We start from the raw sequence: 9256 nt of genomic DNA, 5'->3' as shown, positions 1-9256 counted from the left end.
TCTTAGATAACAGTAGCTATCACATAGAGACTATGCGATCACTAAATGACAACCACTATTGGAGGAGACTTGTATGCACATTAACATACTTAATCCTTACAACGTCAAGACGGCTTCTACTACTCGTTACAAAGATCGGAGAATTGAGGCATAGACAGGTTAGGTGACATAGAAAGTCCGGAACAGGAGCAGAGGTTATCTGCCTCTAAAGTCCTGTCAGCTGTCACACTGTCCCCAACCCCTCCATCATCATCAGCACCCTTGGGGAGCACCAGGTATGGCTCCCACTGCAGCAGTATTAGAAAACACAGACTGCAGACATAATACATCATCCCTCCATCTGTCTTTGATTTTTATTTATGGTGTGTCTGGCTTAGAGCACATTTTACTCTTCATGTACCACACATTTTCATCTCATTTTATGGTTCCTGCCTGTGGCATCACACTTAGATTTTCACACCTGCAGGTGATATGGCTATCAGTCAGTATAAATACTGTCTCCAATACTTATTTCAGTTCTTCTATGTTTATTTATTCTGTGCATATTCTTACATCTGTTCTTTTTTCAACATTCATATCTAATTAAAGTGGAACTTAGTGTGGTATGAGGTAACATTTTGCAAAATTGTTTAGTCTCCTTTCTGGTGTGATTTATGATTTATTCCTTTCTAGTGCTGATTTTATTTTTACAGTTTTATCTATTTATTTGAAAGAGTGACAGAGACATGGGGCTGGTGTTGTGGCATAGTGGGTAAAAGCCACCACCTATAATGCTAACATCCCCTATTCCTAGCTGTACCACTTCCAATCCTGCTCACTGCTAATGGCCTGGGAAAAGCAGCAGAAGATGGCTCAAGTGCTTGAGTCCCTGCCACCCACGTGGGAGACTTAGAACAAACTGCAGGCTTCTGCCTGGCATTGAAGCCACCTGGGGTGTGAACCAGTGAATGAAAGATCTCTGTCTCTCCCTTTCTCTCTAACTCTGCCTTTCAGATAAATAAATATTTTCAAGAAAGACTAACAGAGACAGAGTTTTTCTCTCCATTGGTTCACTCCCCATATGCCTGCAGCAGCCAGAGCTAGGTCAGCCCAAAACCAGGAGCCAGAAATTCAATCCAGTCTCCCACATGAGAGGCAGGTCCCATATGAATACATTGTCCATGTTTTCAAGTCCCTTTTTCGTGACTTTCAGAAAGGGCTTCTTAAAAGAAAACTGATTTATATGGATTATTAAAGTAAACATTCTTGTTATGCTAAAAATTATTTGACATAAAAAACATATAGAAGAAATTGAAAACTCCCTATAATCCCACCATCCAGAAATAACCAAGGCTTTCATTTTGGTCTATATCCCTCCAATCTTCTTTCCTCTTCACACACACACACACACACACACATCAGCCCTAAAATTACACATTTCTTACCGTGTGAAATTTCAGTTAATAATATTTTCTTTCCTTCCCATGCAAATAAAAATACTGAATTTATCTAGGTTAAATTTCCAGGAAATTAAGTCCTGGTTCTACTACCCAGTATAAAAAGCCACATGTCCTTTCTTATTGCTGCAAATGACTGTCTTCTATTTCCACCACATGTATATTTCACACTCTATCAAACCCCTACATTGGAGAGTGAAATGGCTACATATTTTTTGCTACCCTATATAATTCTTCAGTGTACATTTTTTTTTTCACTTTCACAAATTTTTCTAGGTCTTTTAATATGTTCCTTAGATATGGAATTGTTATGTCAGCAGGGACACATAGTGTTCAGGTGCTATATAGATAATTCTAAATGTTTCTTATGAAAATTGATTCTATGTTCTACTCCCACCATAAATAGAGAATTCCTGTCTACGTACAGTCATATCTCCAGGTGTTTACAGTGGACATTAGTGCTCTTTAAATCCTTGCCATTTTAATGGGGGAAAGCAGATTTTACTCTTTAGTCATTTCTGTCTTGTACATAAAATGTCATTATAGTTAAAGATTTTAGAAATGCTATTTCTCAATAAAATTAACTTTTTTCATCAGCTATTTAAATTATTTGATAATATAAGCTCTATTTCATTTTTATTGACAAAATAGTAGACTGATTTTTTTTATCTTTAATAAGTCCATTTTGGGGGCCAGCACTGTGGCATAGTGGATGAAGCCACTGCCAGCAGTGCTGGCATCCCATATGGGCACCAGTTCAAGTCTTGGCTGCTCCACTTCCAAACCAGTTCTTCTAGGAAAGCAGCAGAAGATGGCCCAAGTCCTTGGGCCCCTGCACCTGCATAGGAGACCCAAAGGAAGCTCCTGGCTCCTGGCTTCAAATCAGCACAGCTCTGGCTGTTGCAGCCTTCTGTGGAGTGAACCAGCGGATAGAAGACCTCTCTCTCTCTCCCTCCCTCCCTCTCTCTCTCTCTCTCTCTGCTTCTCCTTCTCTCTGTGTATAACACTGTCTTGCAAATAAACAAATTTTAAAAAGTCCATTTTTAATTGGATATATTTGTATATAGACTCAAGTAATTTATTATATTTTATATAATATAAAGAACTTAGTCTTTTTTTCTTTTTTTTTTTGACAGGCAGAGTGGACAGTGAGAGAGAGAGACAGAGAGACAGAGAGAAAGGTCTTCCTTTTGCCATTGGTTCATCCTCCAATGGCCGCCGTGTTGCGGCCGGCGCACTGCACTGATCTGATGACAGGAGCCAGGTACTTATCCTGGTCTCCCATGGGGTGCAGGGCCCAAGCACTTGGGCCATCCTCCACTGCACTCCCAGGCCACAGCAGAGAGCTGGCCTGGAAGAGGGGCAACCGGGACAGAATCCAGCGCCCCGACCAGGACTAGAACCCAGTGTGCTGGCACCGCTAGGTGGAGGATTAGCCTATTGAGCCGCGGTGCCAGCCGAGAACTTAGTCTTTTAATAGAATGGTTTTGTCCACTTTTATTTGCTGTTTTAGTTGGCATGTGGCTTTACCAGAACTTTGCTAGTGTTTTGAAAGCACTAATCTACTCATAGGTATGTTACATTTATGTTTTCAAAAATATTCTAAACTGGCATTTCTGTAGCTACAAAAACTAAAATAACTATATTGAGTCTACCATGGGTAATATTAAAATATTTAGCACAATTTACAAACTGCTATTTTTCTAACGATCTTTATATTTCTCATCTGTTATTCTTTTTACCCTAATTATATATTTTCTTGAAAACTATTTTGATATTTCCACTCAGTTTTCTTGTCTGAATTGCCATGTCTACTATATTCCCGTGCTTACTCTCAAACTTTTCACAATGCTCTCATAAGGATGGAAGGAAAGCCCGTTGATGAAACAAAGCTGAGCAGGGAGAGAGAGAGAGGGAGAGAGCAAGCGAGCGAGCAAGCAAGGAGACAGGAACTCCAACCTGATCTCCCCACATGGGTGGCAGGAACCCAAATACTTGAGGTAGCATGTACTGTCCCCTGGGGCACAGTAGCAGGAAGCTGGTTCAGAGACAGGGCACTTTGATATGGGATGAGGACAGCAGCAGCGCCTAACCCACTGTACTACAATGTCCACCCCAAAGGCCACATTTCTTTCAGACGATATCTAGAATACTAGAATTGTATTTTTTCCATATACTAAGACACATTTTCAACCCAGGAACATTTTGTCAATTACAATTTTGTTTTTATTTCACTTTCATTTGTTTACTTTTCTTTACAGGAATAGCACAATTTCAGGTTTGGTCATTAACCTATTTTCTATATCTTTCTTCTTTCTGTTGTTTTTCATCTCTTCTCGTTTCCCTATGAATTCTGTGCAAGTACTGGGTTTGCATTCTCTTCACTGTTTCACAGTGTTCTTCTAGTTCTGCTCTAACTAGTAGACCACTCACTCTGCACCATCTGGGTTCAAAATCTCTGCTCTTCTCTTAACCAACTTTGTGAACTGAGATAAATTTCTAAACTTCACCATGCTTTCTTTGTTGTAAAACAGAGATTATGATGATCACTATCTCATCAAGCTGAGAAACAATTGAATAATAATGTAAAACACATAGCTGACACTCAAACATTTGTTAGCTATGTTCTCAACTCTATTATTGCATTTTCTTATTTTTATGATTCTTTATAATCATATCTATTTTCCCCCTTACCCTAGCATCCTATCTTGCATATCAGTCTGTTCTCTAATTATAATTTCTTACCAGGTTTCACAAGTCTTCTTTCTTTTAAGATTTATTTATCTTGAAAGAGTTACAGAAAGAGAAGGAGAGAGAGAACTTCCATCCACTGGTTCACTTCTCAGATGGCCACAACAGCCAGCACTGGGCCAAGGCCAGGCCAGGCGCTTCATCAGGGTCTCCCACATGTGTGGCAGGGGCTCAGACACTTGGGCTACCTTCTGCTGCTTTTTCTGGGCTATTTTCAAGGAGCTGGATCAGAAGTGGACACAAACAGGTGCCCATATCGGATGCTGATGTTACAGGCAGTGGCTTCACTCACTGTGCCACGACGCAATCCCTCACAAACCTTCTTAAGTTCTATGAGGATGTAAGAAAATTACCAGACATCTTCTTGATCTTGTAGTGTATTCAGAAGTGTTCTTTTCTCTGTTCATCTTTCTCTGTTTTATCATCTTTTTCCAGGTGTCATGTGTTATATTTTGAGCTTTTATCTTTGAATGTAGCAATATTTAAACATAAATGTAGCCTAATGGTTAAGACTCTTAACATATCCATGCCCCATATCATAGTATCTTGAGCTAATTACCAGCTCTGGTTCATGACTCCAGCTTCCCATTCCCGTCTCCTTCCCAGCTTTAGCTGAGCCCAGTCCCAGTTGTTACAGTCATTTAGGGAGTAAACCAGCAGATAGGAGATCTCTCTGTGTGTGTCTCTCTCTCCCTCTCTGCTTATCTCCTCTCTCCCTCCCTCATAAATAATTTTGTAGAAACATTCAGTGAAGTATTTGTCCCAGTTTTGCTAAGTGGATTTTTATCATCCACATGTTGCTTTGGTATTGGACTATTCACATTCAGACCCATAGCTAAAGAGGTTAGTGTACTGTCCCAATCCTGGCTTCTAGCAGTCAGCTCTGTAATTCTGAGGTGAGGCATCTCCTTTCCCCCACATCTGAGTCTCTGGCATACTCAACCAAGCCAGTTATTAAAAACCACATCCCCAGCTCACACTGCAATAAACATGTATCTCCTAGCCTCTTCCCCTAACCATAGTTGTTAATATACATGATGAGGGTGAGGGTGAGGATGATAAGCAACTACATGTCCCAAACACTATTAAGGTATGAATACTGGTGTCTCCCCAAAATTCACGCTAGAACCTAATGCCCCATTGATAGTATTGAGAAGTGGGGCCTTGGGACTCTGCCCTCAAGAGCGGGATGTGCCCCTAGGAAGGTTAAGGGAGACCTGGCTCTTGAGGACTCAGCAAGAAGGCACCATCTTTGAGGCAAAGCCAGCCTTCACTGCACATTGCATCTGCTGCTGCCTTGATCTCGGGACTTCCTACCCTCAGAACTATAGCAGTAAGTTCCCATAGTTTACTAAATGACCCAATCTGTGGTGGTTTGTTCTAGCAGCCTAAAGAGAGACAAACACCTTCCAGGTGGCAACACTGTGTAAGACACGTTCTATCCATACAGCAACTCTAGAAGATAGAGGATTGTACTCATTTTACAGATGAAGAAACTGAGGATCAGAAAGAATAAGCCACTTCCCCAGAAGTCCCTTGGTTATGCAGTGGAAGATGTAAGATTCTCCCCCAAGTCCATCTGTGAATGCGTTCCTGCATATCAGGAATCAGTCCCTGCCCTGCCAGCACCCATCTCCCTTCTTCTCACCCCGATTTCTAGTAACCTTTTGTGTAAACCAGTGTAAGGAGAAGGAAGCAGAATTCTATACCGTATCAGATGCCAGGTCCCCACAATGGAGTAGATGGTGGGTGTTCCTCTCATTTAGGGTCTTATGAAACAGATCCTAAAGCACAGATGTACCATCAAGGGAAGAGGAGGAGGCATTTCTGAACCCAAATTGTGTCAATAAGCTTTTTATTTCTTTAATCTTCTTGGGCTATATAACATAATTTTGGGATTTTCTTTTGTACCTTCAAATGCAAACTCAGGAAAGGCTACGTCAGAGGCTGCTAGCCTACTACTATTTTTAAGCAGTGCAATTTTCTATAATTAGGCCCAATTAGGAGATCCGTGAGAACTGGTGAAACTCATGGTGTACGCTGACTGTGCTGTGCCTCTCCCACCCCGCACAAGAGCCTGTTCCACACAGAAAGGCCAACCTGGAAATTCACCAAGGTGAAAGTGAAAATGTTGCCTACAAGTATATAGCCACAATTTTTAAAATACCCCATGCATTATTTTGAGGTTTATAAGGCAAAATCCCTCCTCCAGTTGGAAGGAATGACCACTGAGAGTGTGTCATGAAAGGCAACAGAGAGGACCCACAGTGTCAAGGTTCTGGCTGTAATTATCTCTGTTTATATGGGCTTTGTATCATTTTCTACCTGAATTGAGCAATTTAAATAAAAATAACTAGTAGCCATATTTAGCATTTCTTTTCACATATGAATACGTCCCCTAGATAGTTTTTCTAGAGGAAATATTAATTCAATAAAAAGAACGCTGAAACAGCAGCCCATGATCTGGGGTGTAAATTATCCATGCTTTTTTTTTCCTAAATTGTGAGGATCATTCATTAATGAACTAAATCCAGTGGGGGCGGAAAACGCATTTTACTTCTTCCAAGTCAGTTGGTGAAACATTAGAGCTTAAGTATAGCCACAGAAAGAATGTTCTAAACAATAACAACAACAAGAAGTTTTGACTTGATTCTTCAGTAGCTGAAGCACACTATTTCTTTTCCAGGGGTCATATAATTTGTCCTTTAATTTCTTGCTACTAGGAATTTTGTACTTGCAACTGAAAGTTACTAAAAATATTGAAGAAATTAGCACAAGGTTACAGCAGACCTTTGGAGCTGAAATCCTACGCCCAGTATCTGCTGTAAGTTCTGAAATCCCCCATGATTGCTGAGTCAGCTGTTCTTGTGCATGTCTGCCGGGCAGCAACGAGCATTCTGTGCCAAATGTGGCAGGTGTTGTCCTCATCTTCCAGAGTAGGGAGAGAATCTTTCTAAAAATAGCTTTCTTCCTTCTTCACACAAATATGACATTATCCTGCGTATGAATGCATTACTACCAACAATAGGGTGAGTGAGTGTTTGTTTGTCTTTGGTACAATTCGTTGTTCCAAAATAAAAAAGTGTTTGTTTATGCAATATTGCAGGATAGAGTCCTAACCCAATGTCTGAAACACGATGCCCAATGGATGGTGAAGAAATGACTGATTCTAAGAACCATCTCAGACTCTCTTTCTCAAGAATTATATTGCAAAATACTCAGTGCCCAAAGGAGTTGGCTTACTTATTTTTAGGTACTAGCACATTTCTTGTGTATTTCTATTTATTTGCATTACACTCATCCTTTTCTGGATACCTGACAGTAGTTTATGGAAACAAAGAGTTCTTTGCCAACACAGTCCCTCAGCTTCTGCCCAGCTGAGCACAGCCCTTCCATGTCCCTAGGATCCTTCTAGCCACATTGAAGCCATTACTGCCACCTCAAATCAAACGACTTATTCTTTTCAAATAATCCACACCAGTTAAGTCTCAGATCAAAAACTGCTTCTGGTGAGGATTATTCCCCAAGAGACTTGCCTTCCCTCACCATCTCTCTCTCCACCCTTCAACACATACACTAGATCTATATGCTCCGTGTCCTGGTATTTCTAGTTTCCTTTCTTTACAGCTGATCTCAGTCCATTTCAGGAAAATGCCTGTTCCTCTCTTAGCCTCTCTCCCACCTCACTGTGGGAGCAACTTCCCTATGCCATTTATTGTAAAAACTCAGTGAATGCTTGCTTCACTGTTCAAATCTCAGAGACGGTTTTGTTCAGAGCAGTTCTTTGGGCAATCTACACAGCCTTCTGCTTCTCTTTCTTTTTCCTAGTCTCCCGTTTTACTAAAGCCGTGAGCTGCACTTCTGTGAAACAGTCCAAGTGTTTATCCTCTAAAAGCCATCCTAATACAATCCAGCAAGTAACTTGATGTCAGAGAAACATGTGGGTTTGTTTCCTTTCTCTCTCTAGAGCTGCCTTCTACTTGTTTAGTGCAACACTAGACTCCTCAGGGCAAGGATGCACTTTTACTCTGGGAGCAAGTTAAGCCTTCTTTGTATTTTATTTCTGTATAGTGTAGAAAATCAATGACTGTCCTGCTCCAAGTTCTCAAGTGACAACACTGAAAGAACTCAGAGCTTTGCAAAGCACACTAGAATGTTCACATTTTCTTCTAGCATAAAAGGGAGCCACCGGGGTGCTTTAGACAGGATGGGATTTTCTGAAGGATCACTCAGCCTACAGGGTGAAGAACAGACTGAGGGGAAGATGATTTCAGGAGACTATAGGGTACTCCACATGAGAATGGCTTGGACCAAGTCATTCTTGATTAGGAACATACTGCAAGGGGCAGGTTTGTGATGTAAGGGGTTAAGCCACTGCCTTCGATGCCAGCATTCTATATGGGCACCTGTTAGAGATCTGGTTGCTCCACTTCCAATCCAGCTCCCTGCTGATGGCCTGGGAAAACAGTGGAAGATGGCCCAAGTTCTTGGGCCCCTGCATGCAAGTGGGAGACCTGGAAGAATCTCCTGGCTCCTGGCTTCAGTTTGGTTCAGCCCCAGCCATTGCAGCCATTTATTTGTGGAGTAAAGCAGTGGATGGAAGATTTCTCTGTCTCTCCCTCTCTCTGTGTGAATCTGCCTTTCAAATAGATACATGAAATAAGCCAATCCCAAAGGGACAAATACCATATGTTCTCCCTGATCGGTGACAACTAACTGAGCACCAAAAAGGAAACCTGTTAAAGTGAAATGAACACTATGAGAAACGGTGACTTGATCAGCCCTTGCTCTGACTGTTGATGAACAAATTAATATGTTAGCCCTCTTAGTGTTTTTTTTTATTTGTTCTACTTAATACTTTTGGTTGAATTCAGTAATTAATACACAGTTATTCTTAAGTGTTCAAACTTAACTGAAAAGTGATCGTTGTTAAATATAAGAGTGGGAATAAGAGAGGGAAGAGATGTGCAATTTGGGACATGCTCAAGCTGACTTACCCCAAACGGTAGAGTTAGAAACATACCAGGGGATTCCAATTCAATCCCATCAAGGTGGCATGTACCAATGCC

The sequence above is a fragment of the Oryctolagus cuniculus genome, chromosome 1 (assembly GCF_051225735.1).
Source record: "Oryctolagus cuniculus isolate XC-2025 breed Fujian yellow rabbit chromosome 1, ASM5122573v1, whole genome shotgun sequence".
In the NCBI taxonomy this organism is placed as follows: Eukaryota; Metazoa; Chordata; class Mammalia; order Lagomorpha; family Leporidae; genus Oryctolagus; species Oryctolagus cuniculus.
Note: the sequence above shows the minus strand (reverse complement) of the source record.